Consider the following 13,700-nt stretch of genomic DNA (forward strand, 5'->3'; position numbering starts at 1 on the left):
TTACTTAAAGAAAAAAGATTTGCATTTCTATAGCGTCTTTCGCCACCACAGGACGTCCCAAAGTGCTTTACAGCCAATTGAATACTTTGTCAAGTGTAGTCACTGTTCTAATTTAGGCAGCGCGGCAGCTAATTTACACACAGCAAGATCCCACCAACAGCAATGTGATAATGACCAGATAATCTGTTTTTTTTAGTGATGTTGATAGTGGGATAAATATTGGCCAGGACACCGGAGTGAACTCCCAGTTCTTCAAAATAGTGGGCGTGGGATCTTTTACATCCACCTGAGCGGGCAGACAGGGCCTCAGTTTAACGTCTCATCTGAAAGACTGCACCTATGACAGTGCAGCACTCCCTCAGTGCTGTATTGGAGTGTCAGCCGGGTTGTTGTCCTCAAGTCAATGCTCGAAATCATAGCTGACCTCTGAAAGGTAGGGCTCTCTAGTTAGCGACTGTATTATGATGGTAACCTGAAACTTGTACCAGCCTGGTATTATGAGGAACTTTTTATAAAACGCTTTTAATCTGTGGAAATGACAATGAAAATACACGTGTGCTGCTTGTAACTTATCTCCTCAACTTGCTTTCACCACCAGGGACAGTTCTATAACGAATACTGTTTTACACTAATGTGACTGATCTCAACTACACTCTCCATTTAGAACCCAGCAAGACTATAATTCACATCTTTGCATTCAGATTCCTCCGTGGCCTCACCCCTCCCTATCTCTGTAACCTCCACCGGCCCTACAACCCTCCAAGGTCTCGGCACTCCTCAAATTCTGGCCTCCCCCAATTTCATCACTCCACCATTGGCAGCCGTGCCTCCAGCTCTTTTGGTCCTAAACTCTGAAATTCCCTCCCTAACCTCTCCGCCTCTCTCTCTTCCTTTAAGACGCTCTTTAAAACTTACCTCTGTCCATGGTTTTGGTCACCTGTCCTATAATCTCCTTATATGGCTCGGTGTCAAATTTTGTTTGATGAACACTCCTGTGAAGCCCCTTGGGACATTTGACTACATCAAAGCCGCTATATAAATGCAAGTTGTTGTTTTTGGGTATGACAATGTGAGTGTAATTGCTCTGTATATGTGACCATGTGAGCGTCGTTGTCATGTGTATCTCCACAGATATGAGTCCAACTCTGGACCTGTGCTTCCACACACACCCAGGTACAGCGGAGTTACAGTGAATACCTGCAGCAAGTGGAGCAGTTTCTGCGGGAAAACACCTTTGACCACCGGTCCATCAGGCAGTGGTCTGCACGGAATGTGCTCAAGGCCCTACGGGAAAAGGAGACGGTCGATCCTGTCAGATGGTTCCCCGAGCAGACCGTCAAAGTCATTTGGCGGAATGCCTCATCACCAGATCTTTCAAACAAGCACCAAGACGTAGCTTGGCTGATGGTGAGAAGGGCCCTCCCCGTCAGATCCTTCATGCACACCCGAAGTCTCGCCCCCTCTGCGCAATGCCCCCGCGGTGGCTGTGGTGGGGAAGAGACGGTTGCCCACCTTCTCCTGGAATGTGTCTTTGCAAAGCAGGTGTGGAAAGAGATGCAGTGGTTTTTGTCGAGGTTTATCCCAAGCAGCTCTGTAACACAGGAGTCTGTGCTCTACGGGCTGTTCCCAGGGTTGCACACGAGACAAACATCAACTGCTGCTGGAGGACTATCAATTCAGTGAAAGACGCCCTTTGGTCTGCCCGAAACTTGCTGGTCTTCCAGCGCAAAGATTTGTCCACCACCGAATGTTGCAGACTGGCACATTCCAAGGTCCAGGACTACGTGCTGAGGGACGCACTAAAGCTTGGGGCAGCCGCAGCAAAGGCTCAATGGGGAAAGACCACAGTGTAAGGTCCCCCCACCAAGCTGAACTGAGGGGCTGGATCCATGGGAAACTCTTCGAACTGTATTGGGAAAATTTTGTGTGCTGTAAATATAAAAATATATATGGCATGACAATGAAATGGAAGGGTTGTGAGGCAACTCATGATTGTATTGAAGGAAACTGATCATCTTTGCACTGTTTGTATTTTTTGACTTGATGCTGTTTTAAACTGTTTGGGAATGTAATTTTTACAGATTTTTATGAATAAAGTATATTTTGGAAATAAAAAAATAGAAAAAAACCTGCAGCAAGTGATGGGGGATCCTGTCGGATGGTTCCCCGAGCAGACCGCCAAAGTCATTTGGCGGAATGCCTCATCACCAGAACTTTCAAACAGGCACCAAGATGTAGCTTGGCTGGTGGTGAGAAGGGCCCTCCCCGTCAGATCCTTCATGCACGCCCGAAGTCTCGCCCCCTCCGCGCAATGCCCCCGCGTTGGCTGTGGTGGGGAAGAGACGGTTGCCCACCTCCTCCTGGAATGTGCCTTTGCAAAGCAGGTGTGGAAAGAGATGCAGTGGTTTTTGTCGAGGTTCATCCCAAGCAGCTCTGTAACACAGGAGTCTGTGCTCTATGGGCTGTTCCCAGGGACGCACACCGAGACAAACATCAACTGCTGCTGGAGGACTATCAATTCGGTGAAAGACGCCCTTTGGTCTGCCCGAAACTTGCTGGTCTTCCAGCACAAAGAGTTGTCCACGACCGAATGTTGCAGACTGGCACATTCCAAGGTCCAGGACTACGTGCTGAGGGACGCACTAAAGCTTGGGGCAGCCGCAGCAAAGGCTCAATGGGGAAAGACCACTGTGTAAGGTCCCCCCCACCAAGCTGGACTGAGGGGCTGGATCCATGGGAAACCCCTCGAACTGTATTGGGAAAATTTTCATTTGCTGTAAAATGTAAAAATGCATCTGGCATGACAAATGTGAAATGGAAGGGTTGTGAGGCAATTCATGATTGTATAGAAGGAAACTGATCTCCCTTGCAATGTTTGTATTTTTTGGTGCTGTTTGAAACTGATTGGCAATGTATTTTTTACAGATTTTTATGAATAAAGTATATTTTGGAAATTAAAAAAAACCTGCAGTAAGTGGCATGTTGGCCTTTATTGCAAGAAGATTGGAGTACAAAAATAAAGAAGTCTTGCTGCAATTGTACAGGACTTTGGTGAGATCACACCTGGAATACTGTGTGCAGTTTTAGTCTCCATAAAAATATTTAAGGAAGAATATAACCTACATTGGAGGTGATACAGTGAATGTTCACTGGATTAGTTCCTGGGATGAGAGGGTTGTCCTGTGATGACAGGCTGAGTAAATTGGGCCTGTATTCTCTGGAGTTTAGAAGAATGGGAGTTGATCTCATTGGAATATACAAGATTCTGAAGGGACTGAATAGGGCAGACACTGAGAGTTTGTTTCCCCTGGCTGGGCGATTACGAACACGGGGGCAGAATCTCAGGATAAGGGACCAATCATTTAGGACTGAGACGAGGAGAAATCTCTTCATTCAGAGGATTGTGAATCTTTGGAGTTGTCTATCCCAGAGGGTTGTGGCTCCATTGTTGAATGTATTCAAGACTGAGATTGATAGATTTTTGATCTCTCATGGAATCAAGGGTTATGGGGAGTGGGCAGGGAAGTGGAGTTGAAGCAGAAGATCAGCCATGATTGTATTGAATAGTGGAGCAGTCATGAAGGGCTGAATGGTCTACTCCAGCTCCAATTTCTAATGTGCGAGGTGATGCCTTTTGGAAGATCCAATTCAAGAGTGAACTATACAGTAAATGGAAAAGTCCTGGGGAAAATTGATGTACAGAGAGATTTGGGTGTTCAGGTCCATTGTTCCCTGAAGGTGGCAACGCAGGTCAATAGAGTGGTCAAGAAGGCATACGGCATGCTTTCCTTCATCGGACGGGGTATTGAGTACAAGGGTTGGCAGGTCATGTTACAGTTGTATAGGACTTTGGTTCGGCCACATTTGGAATACTGCGTGCAGTTCTGGTCGCCACATTACCAAAAGGATGTGGATGCTTTGGAGAGGGTGCAGAGGAGGTTCACCAGGATGTTGCCTGGTATGGAGGGCGCTAGCTATGAAGAGAGGTTGAGTAGATTAGGATTATTTTCATTAGAAAGACGGAGGTTGAGGGGGGACCTGATTGAGGTGTACAAAATCATGAGAGGTATAGACAGGTTGGATAGCAAGAAGCTTTTTCCCAGAGTGGGAGATTCAATTACTAGGGGTCACGAGTTCAAAGTGAGAGGGGAAAAGTTTAGGGGGGATATGCGTGGAAAGTTCTTTACGCAGAGGGTGGTGGGTGCCTGGAACGCGTTGCCAGCGGAGGTGGTAGACGCGGGCACGATAGCGTCTTTTAAGATGTATCTAGACAGATACATGAATGGGCAGGAAGCAAAGAGATACAGACCCTTAGAAAATAGGCGTCATGTTTAGATAGAGGATCTGGATCGGCGCAGGCTTGGAGGGCCGAAGGGCCTGTTCCTGTGCTGTCATTTTCTTTGTTCTTTGTTTTTTTTTGTTCTATGTTCTCTGTAACATTCACACATAAGACCAATGGCTCACATTGCAGTGCAGGGAATGCATCAGCATTTGGTGAATGGATCAAACTAAAGACAAACTGGAATTTGCTGAAGTAACTTTAGAGGGACGTGGAAGTTAAAGACAGACAGTCCAGTTTCAGGATGTGCATTGTGATTTCAGAGCTTCCCATGATGGATTCTAAAGATGATCCATGACAGACATGTCTGGGAAATTAAACTTTCAAACTTTTTTGCTATAATTTGAAAAAGGACTGAAAGCAGACAAAGAACTTGTAAATCACTCCTGTATATGACTCATATTTCCAATTCTCATTGTTTTTTTGCCTGTAACAAAGTTTTATTTCCTAGGCAGTTCATTTGAGAAGTAATTGTAACAATAAATCAGTAAAGTTCAGTACTTAGACAACTTGTCTAAACTACTCCCTGTATCCATAAATTATTTCTTATTTATTCCCTGATTAATCTTGTGTGAAATATATTTTTCTGAGGTCTATTGTTTTTTTTTATGATCATCATGTTATTTAATGGAATATATAGTTTTCCCTTCTCGGTGTCTCTGAGTTTTTTTTCCTCCCCCTTGTGCCAGCTTGTGTGGACTTGCCTGGGTCACAGACCTCTGCCAGTCTGATCATAATTCTATTATAGGGCAATGGGGAAAGAGCAGGAGAGCGGGACTAATTGGATAGCTCTATCAAAGGGCTAGCACTGGAATGATGAACCGAATGGCCTCCTTCTGCACCATGCAATTTTATGAAACATGAAACTGAAATGACGCATGAATACCTTAACTAACAGTCCAGCAATGCTTCAATATTAAAATTCTCATCCTTGTTTTCAAATCCCTCCATGGCCTCACCCCTCCCTATCTCTGTAACCTCTTCCAGCTCTGGAACCCACTGAAATCTCTGCACTCCTCCAATTCCAGCCTCTTAAGCATCTCTGATTTCCATTGCTCCACTATTGGCATCTTTGCCTTCTGCTGTACAGGCCCTAAGCCTTGGCATTTCCTCCCGAAACCTCTCCGCCTCTCCACCTCTCTCTCTCCTCCTTTAAGACACTCATTAAAACCTACCTCTTTGACCAAGCTTTTGGTCACTAGTCCTACTATCTCATGTGACTTAGTGTCAAATTTTGTTTGCTAACACTCCTGGGGAGAGACTTGAGATGTTTTACTACGATAAAGGTGCTATATTAATGCAAGTTGTTGGGGTATAAATGGAGCTTAAAATTCTGGTGCTACTCTTTTACACAATCAGAAACCACATGCAAGAAGAATCCGGTCAGCATTTTCATAATATCTGTTGCATGACTTTCCATACATAAGAATTTTTACAGTCTCTCTCAGTCATTTGCCACTTTTGCTTTTAAATATGCAACCATTCTTTAGCTGCTTTACTGAAATTTTTGTTAAAGTGGAGAATAACAGATGACTTGGCCTGATTTACAGAGCTGTAACACATTGAGGGGTTTCACACCACATCCTGAGAGCAATGTTCCAGTCAGCTGTGCACCTTGTTTACATCGTCAGTGAGCCACATCTTTGATAAATCACCTCTCAACATATTTTTGATCAGATTCAAATTCAATAGCAATTTTCAAAAATAAAGAAGCTGTGATAAACGTTTATAAATCAGTAGTTAGGCCTCAGCTGGAGTTTTCTGTGCAATTCTAGGTTCCACACTTTAGGAAGGATGTTAAGGCCTTGGAGAGGGTACAGAGGGGATTTACTGGAATGGGACCAGGGATGAGGGACTTCAGTTATGTGGAGAGACTGGAGAAGCTGGGATTGTTCTCCTGAGAGCAGAGAGATTAAGGGGAGATTTAATTGTGATGTTTAAAATTATGAAGGTTTTTGACATATTAAATAGGAGAAACTGTTTCCAGTGGCAGGATGGTCAATAAGAGAGAAAGACTTGCATTTATATAGCACCTTGCATGATCTCAGGACATCTCAAAGTACTTTACAGGCAATGAGGTACTTGTAGTCACTGTTGTAATGTAGGAAACACAGCAACAAATTTGCACACAGCAAGCTCCCACAAACAGCAATGTGATAATGACCAGATAATTAGTTTTAGTGATGTTGATTGAGGGATAAATATTGGCCAGGCCCCTATTTTATTTCTTTTTCTTTGCATGTTTCAGTCTGCTCTTGTTCCTCCTTTTAGATGGCAGCTATTCATTATTCTGTCATTCATCCCTCCTCCGGACACATCTTTGGTTTCTTTACTTGTCCTATTGTCACCAAACAACAAAACAACATGAAAAAAGGAAAGAAGGTACCAGCCCTTCGCTTTGCAAGCTGGAACGTCAGAACTATGTGTCCTGGCCTGTCGGAAGACCTTACACAAATCAACGATTCTCGGAAGACCACCATCATTAACAACGAGCTCAGTAGACTCAATGTGGACATTGCAGCACTTCAGGAGACTCGCCTCCCCGCGAGTGGCTCTCTAGCAGAGCAAGACTACACCTTCTTCTGGCAGGGCAGGGATCCTGAAGAACCAAGACAGCATGGAGTGGGCTTCGCCATCAGAAACTCCTTGCTCAGCATGATAGAGCCTCCCTCAAATGGCTCGGAACGCATACTGTCCATCCGACTGCTCACCACCTCTGGTCCAGTACACCTACTCAGCATCTATGCTCCAACACTCTGCTCCGCACCTGAAGCTAAAGACCCGTTCTATGAACAACTCCATAACATCATTAGCAGCATCCCCAACACCGAACACCTATTCCTGCTGGGGGACTTTAATGCCAGGGTTGGGGCCGACCATGACTCATGGCCCTCCTGCCTTGGGCGCTATGGCGTTGGAAGGATGAATGAGAACGGGCAGAGACTGCTTGAGTTGTGTACCTATCATAACCTCTGCATCACCAACTCGTTCTTTCACACTAAACCCTGTCACCAGGTTTCATGGAGGCACCCAAGATCGCGTCGTTGGCACCAGCTAGACCTCATTGTCACAAGGCGAGCCGCCTTAAACAGTGTTCAAATCACACGCAGCTTCCACAGTGCAGACTGCGACACCGACCACTCCCTGGTGTGCAGCAAGGTTAGACTCAGACCAAAGAAGTTGCATCATTCCAAGCAGAAGGGCCACCCGTGCATCAACACGAGCAGAATTTCTCACCCACAGCTGTTACAAAAATTTCTAAATTCACTTGTAACAGCCCTTCAAAACACTCCCACAGGGGATGCTGAGACCAAGTGGGCCCACATCAGAGACGCCATCTATGAGTCAGCTTTGAGCACCTACGGCAAAAGTGCAAAGAGAAATGCAGACTGGTTTCAATCTCATAATGAAGAGCTGGAACCTGTCATAACCGCTAAGCGCATTGCACTGTTGAACTACAAGAAAGCCCCCAGCGATTTAACATCCGCAGCACTTAAAGCAGCCAGAAGTACTGCACAAAGAACAGCTAGGCATTGCGCAAACGACTACTGGCAACACCTATGCAGTCATATTCAGCTGGCCTCAGACACCGGAAACATCAGAGGAATGTATGATGGCATGAAGAGAGCTCTTGGGCCAACCATCAAGAAGATCGCCCCCCTCAAATCTAAATCGGGGGACATAATCACTGACCAACGCAAACAGATGGACCGCTGGGTTGAGCACTACCTAGAACTGTACTCCAGGGAGAATGCTGTCACTGAGACTGCCCTCAATGCAGCCCAGCCTCTACCAGTCATGGATGAGCTGGACACACAGCCAACCAAATCGGAACTCAGTGATGCCATTGATTCTCTAGCCAGCGGAAAAGCCCCTGGGAAGGACAGCATTACCCCTGAAATAATCAAGAGTGCCAAGCCTGCTATACTCTCAGCACTACATGAACTGCTATGCCTGTGCTGGGACGAGGGAGCAGTACCCCAGGACATGCGCGATGCCAATATCATCACCCTCTATAAAAACAAAGGTGACCGCGGTGACTGCAACAACTACCGTGGAATCTCCCTGCTCAGCATAGTGGGGAAAGTCTTTGCTCGAGTCGCTCTGAACAGGCTCCAGAAGCTGGCCGAGCGTGTCTACCCTGAGGCACAGTGTGGCTTTCGTGCAGAGAGATCGACCGTTGACATGCTGTTCTCCCTTCGTCAGATACAGGAGAAATGCCGTGAATAACAGATGCCCCTCTACATTGCTTTCATTGATCTCACCAAAGCCTTTGACCTCGTCAGCAGACGTGGTCTCTTCAGACTACTAGAAAAGATCAGATGTCCACCAAAGCTACTAAGTATCATCACCTCATTCCATGACAATATGAAAGGCACAATTCAACATGGTGGCTCCTCATCAGAGCCCTTTCCTATCCTGAGTGGTGTGAAACAGGGTTGTGTTCTCGCACCCACACTTTTTGGGATTTTCTTCTCCCTGCTGCTTTCACATGCGTTCAAATCCTCTGAAGAAGGAATTTTCCTCCACACAAGATCAGGGGGCAGGTTGTTCAACCTTGCCCGTCTAAGAGCGAAGTCCAAAGTACGGAAAGTCCTCATCAGAGAACTCCTCTTTGCTGACGATGCTGCTTTAACATCTCACACTGAAGAGTGCCTGCAGAGTCTCATCGACAGGTTTGCGGCTGCCTGCAATGAATTTGGCCTAACCATCAGCCTCAAGAAAACGAACAACATGGGGCAGGACGTCAGAAATACTCCATCCATCAATATTGGCGACCACGCTCTGGAAGTGGTTCAAGAGTTCACCTACCTAGGCTCAACTATCACCAGTAACCTGTCTCTAGATGCAGAAATCAACAAGCGCATGGGTAAGGCTTCCACTGCTATGTCCAGACTGGCCAAGAGAGTGTGGGAAAATGACGCACTGACACGGAACACAAAAGTCCGAGTGTATCAGGCCTGTGTCCTCAGTACCTTGCTCTATGGCAGCGAGGCCTGGACAACGTATGCCAGCCAAGAGCGACGTCTCAATTCATTCCATCTTCGCTGCCTTCGGAGAATACTTGGCATCAGGTGGCAGGACTATATCTCCAACACAGAAGTCCTTGAAGCGGCCAACACCCCCAGCTTATACACACTACTGAGTCAGCGGCGCTTGAGATGGCTTGGCCATGTGAGCCGCATGGAAGATGGCAGGATCCCCAAAGACACATTGTACAGCGAGCTCGCCACTGGTATCAGACCCACCGGCCGTCCATGTCTCCGCTATAAAGACGTCTGCAAACGCGACATGAAATCGTGTGTCATTGATCACAAGTCGTGGGAGTCAGTTGCCAGCATTCGCCAGAGCTGGCGGGCAGCCATAAAGACAGGGCTAAATTGTGGCGAGTCGAAGAGACTTAGTAGTTGGCAGGAAAAAAGACAGAGGCGCAAGGGGAGAGCCAACTGTGCAACAGCCCCGACAAACAAATTTCTCTGCAGCACCTGTGGAAGAGCCTGTCACTCCAGAATTGGCCTTTATAGCCACTCCAGGCGCTGCTTCACAAACCACTGACCACCTCCAGGCGCGTATCCATTGTCTCTCGAGATAAGGAGGCCCAAAAGAAAAAAGAATTATCACTCCCTTTGGCTCTGCACCAACAACTCATTTGTTATTTAATCTCTTCTGCCTCCGACTCTATCACAGACCTTCCCTTTACTTCTTTTTCTCGCCCTCCTCCCTTTCATTTGCTTAAAACCTGCTACATTTCCAGCTTTTCTCAGTTCTGATGAAAGGTTATTGACCTGAAATGTTAATTCTGTTTCTCCACAGATGCTGCCTGGCCTGCTGAGTATTTCCAGCATTTTCTGCTTTTATTGCACCAGGGAGAACGCCCCTGCTCTTCTTTGAAATAGTCCCACTGGATCTTTTACACCTGCCTAAGTGGGGCAGACCCCCAGGGCCTCAGTTTAGTGTTTCATCTGACAGTGTAGCACTTCCTCAGTACTGCACTGGTGCCAGGCAAGAGTTTTGTGCTCCAATCCTGGAGTGGTACTTGAACCTATCACCTTCTGACTCAGAGCTGAGAGTGCTACCCACTGAGGCACAGTAACCAGATTTAAGATAATTGGCCAAGGAAACAGAGGTCAGATGAAGACATTTTTTTTTCGACACGGCCAGTTGTTGTGACCTGGAATGTAGGGTGAAAGGGCGGTGGAAGCAGATTCAATAGTTAACTTTCAAAAGGGAATTGGATAAATACTTGAAAAAGAAAAATATGTCGGGCTACGAGGATAGAGCAGGGCCAGTGGGATTAGTCAGGTAGCTCTTTCAAAGAGCTGGCACCGGCGCGATGGGCCAAATAGCTCCCGTCTGTGGTGCAAGATTCTGTGCTAAAGTCTTGCACTTTTTTATTAAGCGAGGCCGTATCAAATATATATCTGTTGTCGTCAACAATAACCTTTATCCTAACTGCTGCTGATCTAGTCAGCGAGCTGTGCATTGCAGCCTTACATCATATGGCAGGAAGAGGTTATGGTTCCTGTAGCATTGCAGTGCTGCACCCAGGGCTGCAGGAGCAGCTGCTGTTCATAAGGAAAGTAGCATACACTGACTTGCTGGGTTGAACTGTCCTGTACATATTACAGAGGGAATTTTATCAAGGTGTTGCCTTGGCACTGAAATTCCTCCACTATAGTGACCAGGGGCAAGTCAGCTGTAAAGCTACTCGTGAGTCAGGTGGCGGTGGGGATGGGGGGAACAGTTAAAATGTACGGACCTATGGGGCTCCGTGCCCAGGAGCTACATCGCAATATGAACACCCCCACCCCCTTAATCTTAAGATAACACAGAAACTTCTAGATCAGTTTAATTTAAGCGCAGTACATCGTGATATGATTCGCCTTGCATAAAACATTGTACAGCTTGTGTCTGCATGCATTTTATTTCACAATTGTGTGTTAATGAATTGACTTTGCTGAAGGGGATTAAGCATTGGGTATTTATTGGAGGAGTTGCGCTGGGGGAGGGGAGACAGGGAAGTATTGAGTGAGGCCACTTGCTGTTTCTAATTAATGATGGATTCAGAAACTCAGGAGGATGCGGGTTAGAAATTACAGTGTAAGTTGGGCAAAATGTGTACGAAAGCAGATGAAACTTAATGGTGAGGCATGTGAAGTATTTAGAAGCAGGAATGAGTCACACATGCACATCATGAATGGTGTGGAAGTGGCGAAGGTTGAGGCTGAAAGTCAAACTCAACATATCCAGCCAGTCTAGAGGAGCACTCAATGAATCCAATAGGATAGTGTGCCACATAAAGAACTTGCATTTCTATCGCACCTCTCACAACCTCACGATGTTCCAAAGCATTTCACAGCCAATGAAGTACTTTTGAAGTGTAGCCGCTGTTGTGATCATATGTTTTTGTGATGTTGGTTGAGGGATAAATATTTTCCAGGTCACTAGGGAGAAATCCCCTGCCCTACTTCCAATTGTGCTTATGAGATCTTTTACATCCACTTGAGAGGGCAGACGATCACAGATAAGACCTGATGACGTATCTAGTCCTGAATTCATGTAAACAGTTGTCATTGTTTACCGCATAGCTACTTCCCTTAAACAAGACTTCCCAACTTGACTGTTCAAAACCCCTTTGAAGAACAGGTTTAACCATTATCTTTCCATACTGTAGTGGATTGATCCCTCTACCTATATTTATCACCCTAGTCACTAGAGTTAAACCTTATTCACTCAGGGCTGATGTTGTTACTGTCACTTATTTCTTTGCATAAATTTATAGCACACAGATATTAAAGGCAAAAGGCAAATCAGACTTTCCTCTCCCAACGCTACAAAGTCATCCTGTTTATTTTTTTAATTTCCAAAATATACTTTATTCATAAAAATCTGTAGAAAATACATTACCAAACAGTTTCAAACAGCACCAAAAAATACAAACATTGCAAGGGAGATCAGTTTCCTTCAATACAATCATGAGTTGCCTCACAACCCTTCCATTTCATTTGTCGTGCCAGATGCATTCTTACATTTTACAGCAAACGAAAAATTTCCCCGATACAGTTCGAGGGGTTTCCCATGGATCCAGCCCCTCAGTTCAGCTTGGTGGGGAGACCTTACACTGTGGTCTTTCCCCATTGAGCCTTTGCTGCGGCTGCCCCAAGCTTTAGTGCGTCCCTCAGCATGTAGTCCTGGACCTTGGAATGTGCCAGTCTGCAACATTCGGTTGTGGACAACTCTTAGCGCTGGAAGACCAGCAAGTTTCGGGCAGACCAAAGGGCGTCTCTTACCGAATTAATAGTCCTCCAGCAGCAGGTGATGTTTATCTTGGTGTGCTTCCTTGGGAACAGCCCGTACAGCACAGACTCCTGTGTTACAGAGCTGCTTGGGATGAACCTCGACAAAAACCACTGCATCTCTTTCCACACCTGCTTTGCAAAGACACATTCCAGAAGGAGATGGGCAACTGTCTCTTCCCCACCACAGCCACCGCGAGGGCATTGTGTGGAGGGGGGCAAGACTTCAGGCGTGCAGGAAGGATCTGATGGGGAGGGCCCTTCTCACCACCAGCCAAGCTACGTCTTGGTGCTTGTTTGAAAGTTCTGGTGATGAGGCATTCCGCCAAATGACTTTGGCGGTCTGCTCGGGGAACCATCCGACAGGATCCACCGTCTCCTTTTCCCGTAGGGCCTTGAGGACATTCCGTGCAGACCACTGCCTGATGGACCGGTGGTCAAAGGTGTTTTCCCGCAGAAACTGCTCCACGAAGGATAGGTGGTATGGCACAGTCCAACTGGATGGAGCGTTCCGCGGCAATGTGACCAGGCCCATCCTTAGCAACACCGGGGACAGATAGAACCTCAGCACGTAGTGACACTTGGAGTTTGCGTACTGGAGGTCTACGCACAGCCTGATGCAGCCACACACGAAGGTGGTCATCAGGATGAGGGCCACGTTAGGTACATTTTTCCCGCCCTCATCCAGAGGTTTGAACATCGTGTCCCTCTGGACCCGGTCCATTTTAGATCCCCAGATGAAGTGGAAAATGGCTTGGGTGTCCACCCACAGTGCAGGAGTGGGGTATGGGCCAGACCTGCGCCATGTACAGCAACAATGTGAGCACCTCGCACCTGATGACCAGGTTCTTACCCACAATGGAGAGAGATCGCTGCCCCCACATGCTTAACTTGTGCTGTCATCCTGTTTATCTTGGAAAGACTGTTGCTCCAACATATAAAGAAGTTTGATTGTTAACCCTAAACTCTCCAGGATGTAAAACAGTTACCTTTTGGTGAGGGTGTGGGATCTCCTTGACTGTGCACTTCAACACCTGGTGTCATTGCAAGTGTGACACAAGCAG

The sequence above is a fragment of the Heterodontus francisci genome, chromosome 1 (assembly GCF_036365525.1).
Source record: "Heterodontus francisci isolate sHetFra1 chromosome 1, sHetFra1.hap1, whole genome shotgun sequence".
NCBI classification, from domain to species: Eukaryota; Metazoa; Chordata; class Chondrichthyes; order Heterodontiformes; family Heterodontidae; genus Heterodontus; species Heterodontus francisci.